The sequence below is a fragment of the Phodopus roborovskii genome, unplaced genomic scaffold (genome assembly GCF_943737965.1).
Source record: "Phodopus roborovskii unplaced genomic scaffold, PHOROB, whole genome shotgun sequence".
Taxonomy (NCBI): domain Eukaryota; kingdom Metazoa; phylum Chordata; class Mammalia; order Rodentia; family Cricetidae; genus Phodopus; species Phodopus roborovskii.
In genome coordinates, this window is record NW_026126436.1 from 6,264,501 (window position 1) to 6,279,124 (window position 14,624).

The following is a 14,624-nucleotide window of genomic DNA, read 5'->3' on the forward strand; positions in this document are numbered from 1 at the left end:
CACCTTTATCCATTAAACTATTGAGCTGGCCCAAGAATTATGTGGTATGCAGATACAAGTTAGCCAGGTGACCACAAGACGAAAGACCCAATACTCTATAGTGTACTGTTGCTGAGCTTTGATGTTGAATAGGATGGATACATGAAATACCTTAATAATAAAAGTACTTAATGCTTTCAACTTGTAATTTCTTGGTCTCTATGCCCACTATAAGTGAAGGAAGATCTCTATAAATCAGTTATCAGAATTCTAGGTTAGGAAATTCTTCCTGCCTTTTTCTATTCTTAAGTTTGCAACTGCATAACTGTGAAACTTATTTTTTAACTGTATATTGCTCTTATATATTCATATTGCAGACTCATTACAATGTGTAGGGGTGTGTGTGTGTGTGTATGTGTGTGTGTGTGTGTGTGTGTGTGTGTGTGTGCTGGGGGGTGGGCACCTCCATTGGTGTGATTTTATTTGTAATAAAACTTCCAGAAACTGACTGAATGTGTTCAGTTATCAGTACAGATTGCTTTTGTGACACCTGTAGTAGTATTCATTATACTTTCTTATTTTAATTGCCAAGTTAGGACAGCTGGCATGGAAGAACGGTAAAATCTTAGGTATACTTTACTTGAGTCTTGGAGTGATGACAGCAACATTGTTCAGAGATATAATTCACATTGCAGGGTTTTATTATTTAGGGTTTTCAACGAGCTGTCTAGAGGGGACAAATATATGATATTGGATGTGTTAAATTAAAGTTGAATATATTAAATAAATAGAACTGATCTTTAAAGTCTAGCTTAGTTTCAGTCACATGGAGTCAGTGAAGGCAATCAAAATGTAAAAGTTTCTATCAGTTGTTTTTGAATAAATTTAATTGCTCTTATAAGTTCTGTAATTTATGCCATCACATCTTAAGTCTCATTGATACCTTTTGCAGTGTTTTCAGTACAGGAGATGGGATTTTGTTCCCAGTGTTGATCATTTACATATTTTTCAGCCTACAATATTTTTACTTGACTTTCTAGACCCCACTGTTCTTTTCTCTCACCCCAAAAAGGTATTTCAATTAAGTTAAGACAGCAAGGGAGATTAGCATTTAATTTCTAGTCATCAAAATTGATGAAGAATTATGAGTTAATCTTTATATATCTGAGAAGAAAAGGCATATGTTCATTTATATGTGCCAGATCTGAGATATAAATGCTCTGGAAAAGCAGGAACTTCTCTCTGCTTAGAGGACTGACTTTCTAGTTAGAGAAAGAGATGTAGTAGATGTTGCTTTAGTGGGAAAAGAAGAGTAATTAAGAACTTCATATCACACCAAGGGATGACAAACATTGTGTAGCAATAGACACAAAAATTAAAAAGATGCAAGGCAATTATGAGCCCCAAGAGAGAAAATATTTGATCATATAAACTTGCTATACTGCATTGAGATTAAACACTTTATCCTTCAGGGTATGACAGTGATGTTTAATGTGGGCTTTGAATGGATGATCAACAGACCTGAAGTAATGGAAATAGATGTATTAAAGTGTCTCCAGGTTGCCTCTCTTGACTCTATCATCTCCCAACTCCCAAACTCCATTTAGACTTTCAGCTTAAATACAGCATAACTTTGTCAATGACTGATCCCTTTTTATCTATTTGTTGAGTAAATTACAATATGAATAATTTGCAAAATCTAAGCTTGCTTGATTTGATTTCCTGAAACACATGCATTTTTCCTGATAATCAAACATTTCAATTGTTCTCCAGCAAACAGATTCAGAAGTCCCATCCAGAATCTCTACCCTGACAAATCTTGACCTCCAAAATCTTTGTTCCAAATACTTTATTTTGTTCTGTACCCGCTTTGAAAATGCTCCAATACAATCGAATGGATCAAGCTTATCTCTCCTAAACCAGGTGGGTTCTTTTCTACCCCAGTCTAAATATACTCTTACCAAAATAGCCTACAGTTTCTTTGCTGTTTGTGTGGACAACCAAAGGTAACAAAGATTTTATGTAAGTTCCAAACCAGTAACACACCTTTCCTGAATCTGTTTAGCTATTGCTTTCTATCCTTATTTAGTAATGCCTTATTATAAAATTACACGTGCATTCAAACTGGCATCATAAAGTCCTTAAAAATAAAGTTAACATTTAAGGTAAAACTTGTCTTGTGTCCATCTGTAAGGAAAATAGACTGAAGCTGACCTAGAGTCTATGCAGCAATGTTCATTTAAATGTCTTGATGGTGCTCATGATGCAACTGACACAACTGGTTTTGTTGGGGTGTTTGCTTCACCTGGACACATTCAATACAGCCTGAATATTGAATTCCATTATTAAGATGGTGAAAGCCTTGAAACTGAAGTAGAAGGATTGCTGCAAGTTCAATGCCACCCTATGTTCACAGTAAATTTAAGGCTAGTTTGAACTATATCACCAGACCTTATCTCTAAAAAACAAAGAATCAAAAATGATTATGGAAGTGGAACTTCCCTCTCAAGGGAATTTCTCCTGGAAAGAAAACTGAATTATGCACACTACTTAAAATGATTGTCTCTCTGTAGTCAAAAGTAGAGTGAGTAGAAAGCATTGTCTTGACTTTTCTTTAATATAAAAGAAAATCTTAAGTTCAGAGACAGCTTTCATATCTCAAAGATGGATATACTATTGTATGTGATGGTGGCTGGCTTAGATTTAAACACAGGAAGTTCAAAGCAAAACATGTTGCTATGTTTACAGGTGGGGATGTAGATGAAGGATGAGAAGCTCTACCAGTGGAAGGGAGGAAAAGATGGAAGAAAAGAGAGAAAAGAGAGAATGAAAGAGGTACATTAACAACAGTAGCAGAAGAGAAAATGCATCTTGGAAATTCACAACACAAGCATAAATGACTGTTTACAGTACCATCAGGAACATTTGTTGAAAGTCATTGTGCATTACATTCCTAGTAATAATGGCCCTCGCCACAAAAGAAGCAGTAGAAGTCTATTCCCTGAACACCTTCACATTCAAAGCAATGCATACACACACAGACACACAGCATACACAGCTCTCTGTCTCTCTCTCTCTCTCTCTCTCTCTCTCTCTCTCTCTCTCTCTCTCTCTCACACACACACACACACACACACACACAGAGGGAGATGCAAATATGACACAGGCAGAAGCAGCAAGTTATACAGCATTATATAAATTTATCACATAAATAATGTTAAAAAATAAACTGCAGCTGAATAGTGATGGTACATGCCTTTAATCAAAGCACTCAGGAGCCAGAGATAGGTGGATCTGTATGAATCTGAGATCAGCCTGGTCTACAGAGTGAGTTCCAGGGCAAGCTCCAAAACTGCACAGAGAAACCCTGTCTCAAACAAACAAACAAAACAAACCATTATTGGAAAAGAGACTGTACTGTTAGTTTAATACCTGAAAACCAAAATGATACAAAAATCTCATAGGATTTTTATAAAGATCAGATTTTTGAAGAAAAATCCCGATGTGTTAATTGTGTGCCTTGGTAATGTATTATTCTATTTTGCAGCTTCTTCATCCCAATAAGGGCTATCATAATGTCTACATTGCAGGGCAAATATAGATTCACACAGAGCTAATATTTAATTTTTGATGTTTAGCATTATTATTTCATTACCATGTTATATTCAATGGAAAGAGACATGATTTATTCAGTCTGGTTATTGTCCTTTCTGTATTTCTGTAGAAGAGACTTCATACAGATTTTCAGCAGCCATATGACAATTTCTTGTTAAACCTCAATGAATAAATCCTTTCTAATGAAATGTTCAATTTTCTCACTCAGTGATTCTCTACCTCTCAGTCCAAAACCTCTTGCACATATTTTGTCAGATTGTGAGCCCCTGGTGTGGCTGCTTAGTTTTTAATCCATTCAATCCCCCCCCCCACCTTTTCACAAGCATTAACATTTCCTCACCAATATCTTTTTCTTCTTCCCTCATGGAGGGAACAGCAAGCTTCCAAAGGAAGATGAGTGACTGTATAGTCTTGGTTTGTCACAGACACAAATTTTCCAACCCTAAAAAGTCCAGGGATTAAGTTTTAGTTAAGTAATTCTTCACCTCCCAATACCACTGTCTGATCTACACTCTCCTGAATTATGTCCTTAGTAATATAGATGTGTCCATTAAGAAGAGTGGAGCTGCACACTACCAAGAGTCCACAATGCTCTGGTCAGCTACTCGAGCAATTATCTTGGACTTATCTGCATTGTTCTCCTAATACTGTCTTAGTTGACACATGAAATTAATCATGTAAGCTACTTTTAAAATATCATTTGATCATGATTAATACAGTTTAAATTCAGACATTTTATTTCAAATTAATAACAATTAAGAAGAATCACAGTTAGAGTCATATTTATAGATCTGGTGTTACTGAGATAAAGACTCCCAATTGGCATCTCTATATACATATGTTAGACCTGTATTTCTGGATTAGAGAATTATGGAACAGGCCCATATGCTGTGTTGTTACTGTATGGTTGTGTTAACATTTCACTTAGACAGTGTGAATGTTTTATTGACTCTAAACACTAATTTGTTAAGAAAAATCATTCTTACAATCCTTATTTGTAAAAAAAAACTGATACTACAAATCCCAGAAATATGATTATAATATGAATAATAATAGGTTGTTAAACAGAATACTCCCTCAAAGCTATAAACATAAAAGTGATTTACAAAACTAGTACAAAGATTTTCTTCAAAGAGCCCAGAACATAAAAGTGAATGATAATAATGATGACTACAAAACAAAATAAGAACAAGAACAAACACTAACAAAGCATTTATAACACTAAACACACTCCTTTACCATTTCATTTGCTTCTAGATATAACTGGGAAGTTATACTACTAACCAACAAGGGAGAGGTTTGCTGTCTACTGCAAAAACAAAACAAAAAAATAACAACACAAAACAACAACAACAAAACAAAAAACCAAAAACAACAACAACAAAATGAAACAACACAAAACAGGCTTTGAACATTCTTTTGGTCAGTCAGTCATGGACAAATCTAATGGAATATATGTGTCCCAGGGATTTGGTATTAAGGAAGATTGTTATAGGCTTTCAGCCTTAAGAATCTGTATTTCAAAGAATAATATCAATGTTTTCCTAACTATATACTCAGTAAATCTACTAGATTTTACCAGAACTATCAGAGAATACACCTAAAAATAGACACATAAATACCCTGACTCTGGTATACTTGGGAGGAGATTTTCAGCTGTGGTAATTTCCAATTAAGTAACTGGAGTGAAGGTGATGTTACAAGGTATGAAGTTTGGCTGCCAGAGGTGTTAATGTGCCCTGGCTCACTGAGGATTGCATACCGGAAGTACGGACTGACAGTGACCTTTCTGTGCTGTGCATTTTCATTATTCTTCCTTCCTGGTGACTTGCACAGTCTTCATGTGTTCCCTATTGTTTTCACCAAATGTTCATTGTGGTAGAAAGGATGCAATAGTTTCAGCAGAATTACTTAATTAGGTTTAAGTAAGCAGTACATTCTAAATAGGGTAGGTTTGCTTTCTGGCCATAAAAATGTGCCTGCCATGTATACCAGACTCCCAAGGAATAAAACACAGTGATTGATGCAATGATAAAATGATGAAAAGAAGGATAAATCCTGAGAGATAAAAGTCCCAAAGGGAAAATAAAGTAGGTAGCAGCTGCCCCCATCTTAATTGAAGCATAAATTTCAAACAGAGAATCTGAGGTTAAATTTCAAGCACACACTCAGAGTTTGTTGTGTGCCTCAGTGCATCTGTACCCATGAGTGTGATGGAAACAAGCTAGTCAAAAATTTCATTTTTTTTTGGTATGAAGTATTTTAAAATTATTCCTAAACATGTTAAAAGTTGGAGATTTAGGAGTATATCTACTGCCACAGAACAACATCAATTTAGTTAGCAGTTGACAGGAGAGCCATTGGTAGACAAGAAATATTTTTGGCTGTGGTGATTCAGTGGACTATTATATATAATTTCTGTAGCAATGGGTTTGAAATCCTTTGTTTTTTCCCTCTCTACACACATCTTTCAGTCCTCTACTCTACCCTCTGCTAGAAAGTGTAAGTTGTATTAATGGTATTACTTTCTATTTTACTTTTACCATACATACAAAGGCTTTAACCCCAGCCACTACCTATGTGTCAAAACTTCTATTTCATCCTATTCAAGTCAAGTATCCATTCTTTCTATGTGATGCTCATTTTCGCAATACATTGAGACAGTCAGACATTGTAATGAGACTATTGTGATATCATGTATTTTTATCATCCATTAAACATTTTCCCACTCTTTAGATAGGTGGTCAACATACCTCTGTTATTTTAAAATCTTTTTACAAACCCTGTGTGTTTAACAGTCTTGTCACGGGATATTCTTTTGTACACCATGAAGATGTATCTTTGTCAAGGCACCTTCTCATTGGTTTATTTAAAAAGCTGAATGGTCAAGAGCTAGACAGGAGAGAATAGGCTGGACTTCTGGAGAGAGAGAAGACCTCAGGATAAATCTAGGCTTGTTAGAGATGCCAGCAAGAGGAAGTCAGATGTACAGAATGAGAGAGATGTAAAAACCATGTGGTAAAGTCTAGATTAATAGGATCAGATTGATGTAAATTATACAAACTAGTTGTGAAAAAGTCTAAACTAAAAGACAACTTTCATAATTAATAAGTCTCTCTGTCATTAATTGGGGGCTTGTAGCCAACAAGAAAGTCCAACTATACAATGTATGGAAAAATATTTCACTAATGGTCTTACATATTTTTCAGAAATGAGTTTTTCATACATCATGACGTATTTTAGTTTGTGTGTCTGTCTATTTTTGGAGAAATAAACTACTTGATGAAAAGCAAGAGATGGTTATTATTTATTCTGTCTCTATATTGTTGTACATAGGTAAGGGATTTGAGGAATATTTGGAGGGCAAATAAATTTCATCAGAAAGTATTTAAGTTCTGGATGCTATATTAACTGCTTTACTAAACTTTCAGGATTATATTTCAGAAAACCTTGGAATGTGAAACAATGCACTGGGTAGAGGACAGATGTATTGCATACAGAGGGTGCCCAAATGTTTTCTCTGAACTGTTGGGAGACTCCATGTCCCACTACATGGGGTAAACTATTATTAGAAGTGTTTTAGAAAACAATCTTCCCTTTCATATCCTAGTTTTATAGCTTAATATTGCTTCTATGTTCAAACATATAGTAACATAATCCTGAGCTAGGAAAACCTTTCCTTTAGGAGTGCTTTCAGAAAGAAAAATTGCCTCTAAGCTTACAAGTCATGCAAAATCTCATGGCTTTCTTCTAAACATTTGAGAAATAGAACTTGAAAGGCTTGACGGATTTTTTATTTGTTTGTTTTTTTACATCCCGGCCACATTATCTCCTCTTTTCTCTCTGCCCAGTTCACCTTTCTCACCTATCCCATCAGCCGCCATCTGCTCTCCTCTTTTTCTGTTCAGAAAAAGGCAGGCCTTCCATGGATATCAACAAAGGATGGCATATCAAGTTTCAGTAAGACAAGGCACCCTCCTGTAACGAGTACGGTTTTTCTGCCCGCCTGGTATTGTCCTGCCACCGCGCCAGCCCCAAATAATACACAGAGACTCTGTATTTGATACAATACTGTTGGCCCAGTTACTTGTTTCTTACTGGCTAGCTCTGCCTTTAATTATTAACCCATTTCTGCTGTTCTATGTATCTTCACATGGCCTTCTCTTACCGGGGAGGCGGCTGGCGTCCAGCTCTCTCCTGACTCTCCATCTTGACTCCTCCTTCCTACTTCCTATTTCCTCCTTGTCTCCTAGTCCCTCCTATCTTCCTTTCCTATTGGCCAACAGTGCTTTATTATTAACCAGTATGAGGAACATATACAGAATGACATCTCCCATCATCTCCTCTTTTCTGTCTAAATAAAAAGAAGGGTTTTAACCTTAACATAGCAAAATATATTATACAACAGTTATCAAGTAAGAATCATAGTTAACAATATTTAGTCCATTAACATTTAGCAAGATTAAAGGAAACTATTCTGTCATCTATCCTATAATTGTGTGTCTAAAGTCTATACCATAACTATCTGTCTTCAACTCCTTTAAAGACCACAGAAGGATAATATATAAACTCTACAAATGACAGAGACATCATGCCTTTGTCAGTCACCTGAAGTTCTTCTGTAATCTTCCATCTTTAGCCCATAGGCCATAGTGTGTCTAGCAGACTCTTCAGCAACGCAGGAAACTTTAAACTGTCTTTTTGTATTGGCAGTTTATCAGTCACTTTTTTTTGTGTCCTGCATATTCTCTGGCAGGCTCTTCCATGACGCAGGAACTCTGTAGCAATGTCCATCTTGAATCAGCAGTCACTTTTCAGTAGGTCCTGCATGTCCAGTTTATACAGCATCAAGTCAAACAGTCCAGACAAGAGCAGTATCTTGTCCAAATGGCTAGTCTTGCCATATTGGAAGCAAACTCCATAACGAGTTTCTTCAATGTCCATCTTCCTTTCTGGTGCAGGTGGTATTGCCAAGAGCAATTATGTCTCATTGTCACGAAAACCCTAAACCATTTTAAATGCCATATTCTGTAGGTCTTTGAAGAATGCCTATCTATCTCAAATACATCTCTGTGTATCTTGAAAATCTAACTCACCTAGCTATAAGTTTTGACTATTATAGGTAACTATGTAAAATCTGTACTAAATTATACATTACATTTTTAAATGAGCTATATAAACACAATACATAAACAAGAAGAGAAATATACATATCACAACATCCTCCCTCATATTAAGGCTGGCAAGGCAACCCAGTATGAGGAATAGATTCCAAAAGCTGGAAAAAGAGTCAGAGACAGCCCCTGCTCTCACTGTTAGGAGTCCTGCAAGAGGATCAATTAACAAAACTGTATAACATATACAGAGGACCTTAGACGCATGCTTGCTCCTTGGTTGTTTGTTCAATCTCTGTAAGCCCCTGTGAACCCAGGTTGGTTTTCTTACAGTGTCCTTGACCCCTCTGACTCCTAGGGAAAAAATCTTTCCGAGTGAGCTAACCCAGGCCCAGAGAGACAAATATGGTTGGTGTCTGACCCAATTGTCACTAGAGAGGCTTCATCCAGCAACTGATAAAACAGATGCAGAAAACCATAGCCAAACATTAGGCAAAGCTCAAACACTTTTTTTTATAGTAAGCTATATCACATTAAAATCAGGTAACTCTCATTTAGACAACAGAAAAGAAAATGAACATAATATTTATGTAAATGATAAAACTGCCATGTATGTATTTTCTGTTCATTTTTAAAATAGTTATTTTTAACTAAAAACGTGTTCTAGAGGATATCTATAAACTGTATTTTCATACACTACTGAGGTATTGCTACCTCTGTCTGCTGTAACTAACAAAATTTACTTCAAAGGTCTATGGGAAGGGAAGCTGCTTCCTTGAACTTCTCAGATCAAATTGCTTACTTTCCCCAAACTAATGAATTCTACAATTCAGAAACAAAATTTGCTTTCAGAATGAAAGTAAATTTTACATTAACAGTGATCTCTACCTTTGTGAAAAGATGATGACTAATTTGGTTATCACGTGAGCATTTTTCTTGACAACAGACAATTTTATTCCCTTTTCAATACTCTCCTTTACTACTTTGAAGCTTTGATATGGATTCATATTTGCTGAAAATACTAAAGCAAGCATAGTTAAGATAAACACTTCTCTATTCACCAAAACACAATCGTTAAAACCAGAGTTGAACACGTAAGCATGAGAATAAGGCCTAACCAAATCGTGGGTAATAATTAGCAGTGTCGCGAGTGAATTAGAAAATTTTGATGAGAATTAAATAAGAGGGTGCTATAAGGCTGGATTAATCTCTATTCCGGTACTGATTCTGGCATTTTGATATATTATAGACCTGTGAAACTTCTAAGTGAGGATGACATACTATGGCATTGAAAAGGAAACAAGCTGTCAGATGAGGGTATGCTATGTGTTTTAGCAATCCACAGAATTTCCACTAAGTTTGTAGGAGATTGTGATTATTTTTCTTTTTCTTGGACTCATGGTCATCATTTGCAGGTTGATAAATGGTTAGGAAAGGATTCTTGTTAGATTTTTTTATAGTTAATTTATCGCTGACAGGTTGGAAGTCCTAATTAACATCCAAATGATTGTTAGACTCTAATGTGTCATTTTGTAAAATATAGTATGCATGATACATAGTATATTGACTGAGTGGCATTTTTCTTTTCAGAAGATAAAAAGGTCTTAGTTTCAAGAATAAGCTTAAAGAACTTGAGTATAATAAAATTACCCAATCCCACTGTTTTCTACACTAAAAACTTATCCCTATGCTTTCTGTGTTTATACTTGAATCTAGAGCAAACTTCATTTTCCAATGCACTAATTACAAGGAAGCTCTAAAAGTGCTAATTCTCTTAAAGTCAAAGAAAATGTGGTTAGCCCTGGTAACTGTTAATCATTTAAAATGTATTTTAGAGTGCAAAAGAGTCAGCAAGAAAAATAAGTTCTAATCATGGGTAATAATTAAAAGTTTCCAGAGTGAAACCAAAAAACTGGTTAAGATTTGAATGAATTTCTTATCATCTGTTCTTTGAACCGTAACAATCTGAGTATGAATCATAATTTTAGGTTCTATATGATTAAAATTCAGAACAATAAATACTTTCAAAGAAATAAATGCAATAATGGTATAATTTTCTGAATTGAAGCAAACATAAAGAATATTTATAGGATCACATAATGTGAAAATCTTATTCATGTTTCTATGTTGTATATGATATGAATATGTCAAGTCAATACTTTCCCTACTGCATTCTCAAAGGTATGATTGCTTATGTCATCAAAATTTAGAATAACTACTTATAAGGATATCTCTATCACCCCCAAGTTTTAGCCATTACATTAAATTGAAATCAAGTTTTGCCCATTACATTAAATTAAAATCTAGTGTATATTCAAGTACACTTAATGTGAACCTTAAAGCAGCTCCCTGATTCCCTTGAGAGAAATTCTTACTGTATACATTGTGAAGCAAAGAAATCCCATTCTTCAACAACCTCTTTGGTGGACATAGAAAACAAACAGTAAAGCTATACATTATTCAGTATCTCCTGGAAGCATAGTAAAGCCCTTGGAGCAGGTGATGAATGAGCAGATGTCATCCTCATGCCTTACCTGGTTTGCTCTTTTTGAAAAATCCAGCCCCTGCAGTCTACCACACAAAGCTCATGGCCACTGGGTGAAATCCAAACTGAGTAGTTTATCATGATATTTCCAGCATGTCACAGATAGCAGCATCCCTCAAAGTCCCACAAGCCAAAATCTTGAAGCATGCCTGCAACAAACAAGACATTTCTTCATTATAATTGAAAAATGGTGAACCACATCCTAGGACCAGGGGCATTCACTACTCAGCCGATAAGGGAATCATAAAGTAGTATGTGAGGGACTGTAAATGCCACTCGGGATGCTGAGAAACACAAAGCTGGAAGGCTGAAGTGTATGCTTTTTAGAAGGCATTCAAGCAGAGCACATTTCCCTTTCTATGCTTTCTCTGACCTACTCAAGCTACAAGTATTAATAAATGATATTAATATCAAAACACTCATATTGTTAAATATATCTCAACCATCATGTAACTGACCATTTCCAGTATTTTTCAGACTCCATCCATAATACTTTCAAGGTAACTAAGCATTGTGATATTACAGAAAAAAAACTATCAGCAGCAACAGCAGAATCCACATGATGATATGGACCAAAAGCAATATATTTTGTGAGTCCTGACATTCCATACAAAGTCAGCATTTCTAGAAGAAAAATTTGGTTACCTTTTCAATGAAATGTGTAAGTAGAAAATGTGAAGTATTATTATAAATTTAGCAGTCCCCACTATACACGTTAAGGTACAAATGAAAGATAATAACGAGAATGAAAATACCGGAGTTAGTGTCTGTACCCAAAGGGATAGTGGAAACCTAAGAAAGTAATTATATGACTGTTTGGATGCAATCAATCACACATTTAGTGATCCAGTCGCTAAAGTCCATATAGATACACATTTTATCTAAACTTTACAAGTATTATTGACATCCATTGTAGGAGAAAATCCCTAAGCACAATTGCCACCTTTTTTCTGTGTGGACGCCTGCCAAAGAAATAACTGAGTTCACTAGGAATGCAGAAAGAAAGGTAGAGATAGGAAGGACTATTTGGTAGTTTTCCCAGAGGACTCTCTAAGAACAGATACCTAAAAACAAAAACAAACAAAAATGCCATATCTATCTATCTATCTATCTATCTATCTATCTATCTATCTATCTCTATCTACCTATCTATCTATCTTTTATTTTCTTGCTAATTCCATGGGGAGACTCTTTTGAAAAGTTATGTTCAATGGGCTCATGGACACAGGTGTAAAACTCAATTTTAACAAGCCACATGTTCCCAACACTTGCAGTTATTCCCAGAAGGCCCCATGGAAACTTCAAAGTCTCAACAGTGAGATAGTGACTGTCCCATTTCAGCAAGAATTGTACGAGAACAAGGGTCCAAAGTCCAGTCCAACTCATGCCTCATTAAAATACAATATTTCAAAATACCTTTTAGAAAAGCATGCATTATGTATATGGATAATACATGTCCATGAGCAATTGGTTCTCTCTCCCTCTCTCCCTCTCTCCCTCCCTCCCTCCCTCCTTCCCTCTCTCTCTCTCTCTTTGTGTGTGTGTGTGTGCAACACACACACACACACACACACACACACACACACACACTGAGTTTGAAATTCCCAATCTGTCAATACAAGCTCTAATATTTATTAACCTACAACCTTAGTTAGTTAGTAGATGCAAATTATTTTTATTCTTGCTAGATATTTCTACTTATCTGCTTTGAGAATGCTCATAAAATTATCAAATTAATTTTCTTATAACAGAAACCAATGTTCATAAGTGGCATTAATTTTAGACTCTTGACAGCCATGTGGGGTACTGAAGAAGCCATGTACTGGTAGACAGACAACAGTAAAGCATTTAGAAGCATAATATTCAAGCTACACAAATGACTTTTAAGTGAGGAATTTCGAAGAGCTACCTGCTTTGGAAGCAGCCATCTGTGATTTGGTCCTAATTCTCATATGTTGTCACAGTCTCCTGTTATAAAAAGGTAAAAATAACTAATAATTTGCTTTTAATGTTGATTTATTTTATTTTAAAAAGGAATACTATTGACCAATTTTCAGAAGGAAATGTTGATTTATTTAATATTATTCATTTGCTCTACTTTGTATTGAAAATCAATTTTTTATGAAATATATTCTAATCAGTTTATGCTCTGCAAATTCCTCCAACATCCTCACTGCTACCAGCCCACCCACTGAAATCCACACCATTTCTTTCTGTCTCATTAGAAAACAAACAGGCACCTAAAAGTAAAACAAATATGTAGGCAGTAGTGGCATACACCTTTAATCCCAGCGTTTAGGAGGCAGAGGCAGGCAGATCTCTGAGTTTGAGGCCAGCCTTATATAAAGAGCCAGTGTTGGGAAAACCAGGACAATCACAGAAACCCTGTCTTGAAATACTAAAATTTAAAAATGAAAGAAAGAAAAATAAAAACCAAACACACCAGAAAAGGACAAAACAAATAAACAAATAGAAGAAAACAAAACAAAGAAAAAGTTCAAGAAACACATACAGGTACAGAGATACACACATTTACACAGAGAGTTGTCCCATAAAAACATAAAATTGGAAATCATAACATTAAAGCAAAATACTTATATATAAAGAAAAAAAAGCACAAAGCATTATACATAATGCCTCTGAAAATACCATTGAGATAGTTTTGTGCTGGCCATCCTCTGCTGGGCATTGGGTTCTGGCCCTAAGTGTCATTTGTATACCCAGTTAAACTCCATGTCCCCATCAGAGAAAACTAATTTTTCCTTTAGTAGTGGTTATTAATTGAGATAGTTTGGATTTGGAATGAGAGCTTTTATCTACCTTTCCTCTCAGAGCTGGACCCCATCAACCACAGACCATTGCAAGCCCTGTACAGGAAACCACCATTTCTGTGACTTCATATGCTGTGTTTAGATGGCCTCATTTCCTTGTCCTCCATCTCATCTAGCTCTTACATTCTTTCTACCATCTCTTCCACTGGGTTCCATGAGCTCTGAGAGAAGAGGTTTGATTGAGATTTGATATCCCACTTAACACTGAGTATTCCAAGGTACCTCACCTTCTGTACAACCAGCTGTGGGTCTCTGCATTTGTTTCTGTCTACTGTAAGAAGAAACTTGTCTAATGATATCTGAGCAAGACACTGATCTTAGAGTATATCAGAATGTTGGTTGAAGTCATTAACAGAATAGTAGTATTTGTCCCCCCCCCCTTAGGTCCATGGCTTATGTAGACTCAAGTTCTTGGCCACCTGAGCAGAGTTAGGGATGGGTTGGTTCTCATGGAATGGGCCTTAAGTATAATCAGATGGTTGGTTACCCACATAATTTTTGTGCCACTATTGCACAAGAATATCTTGCAGGCAGGTAACC

General features: G+C 35.7%; 1 protein-coding gene across 1 annotated transcript in view; it reads right to left on the reverse strand.

The window, feature by feature from the left end:
• The window catches only part of Lingo2 (leucine rich repeat and Ig domain containing 2), a 486,815-nt gene that overhangs the window by 275,198 nt on the left and 196,993 nt on the right, over positions 1 to 14,624 (reverse strand). The window contains exon 3 of the mRNA XM_051187524.1: positions 11,243 to 11,402. The gene's annotated coding sequence lies outside the window, so the exon portion shown is untranslated. The remainder of the gene's footprint in view (positions 1 to 11,242; positions 11,403 to 14,624) is intronic.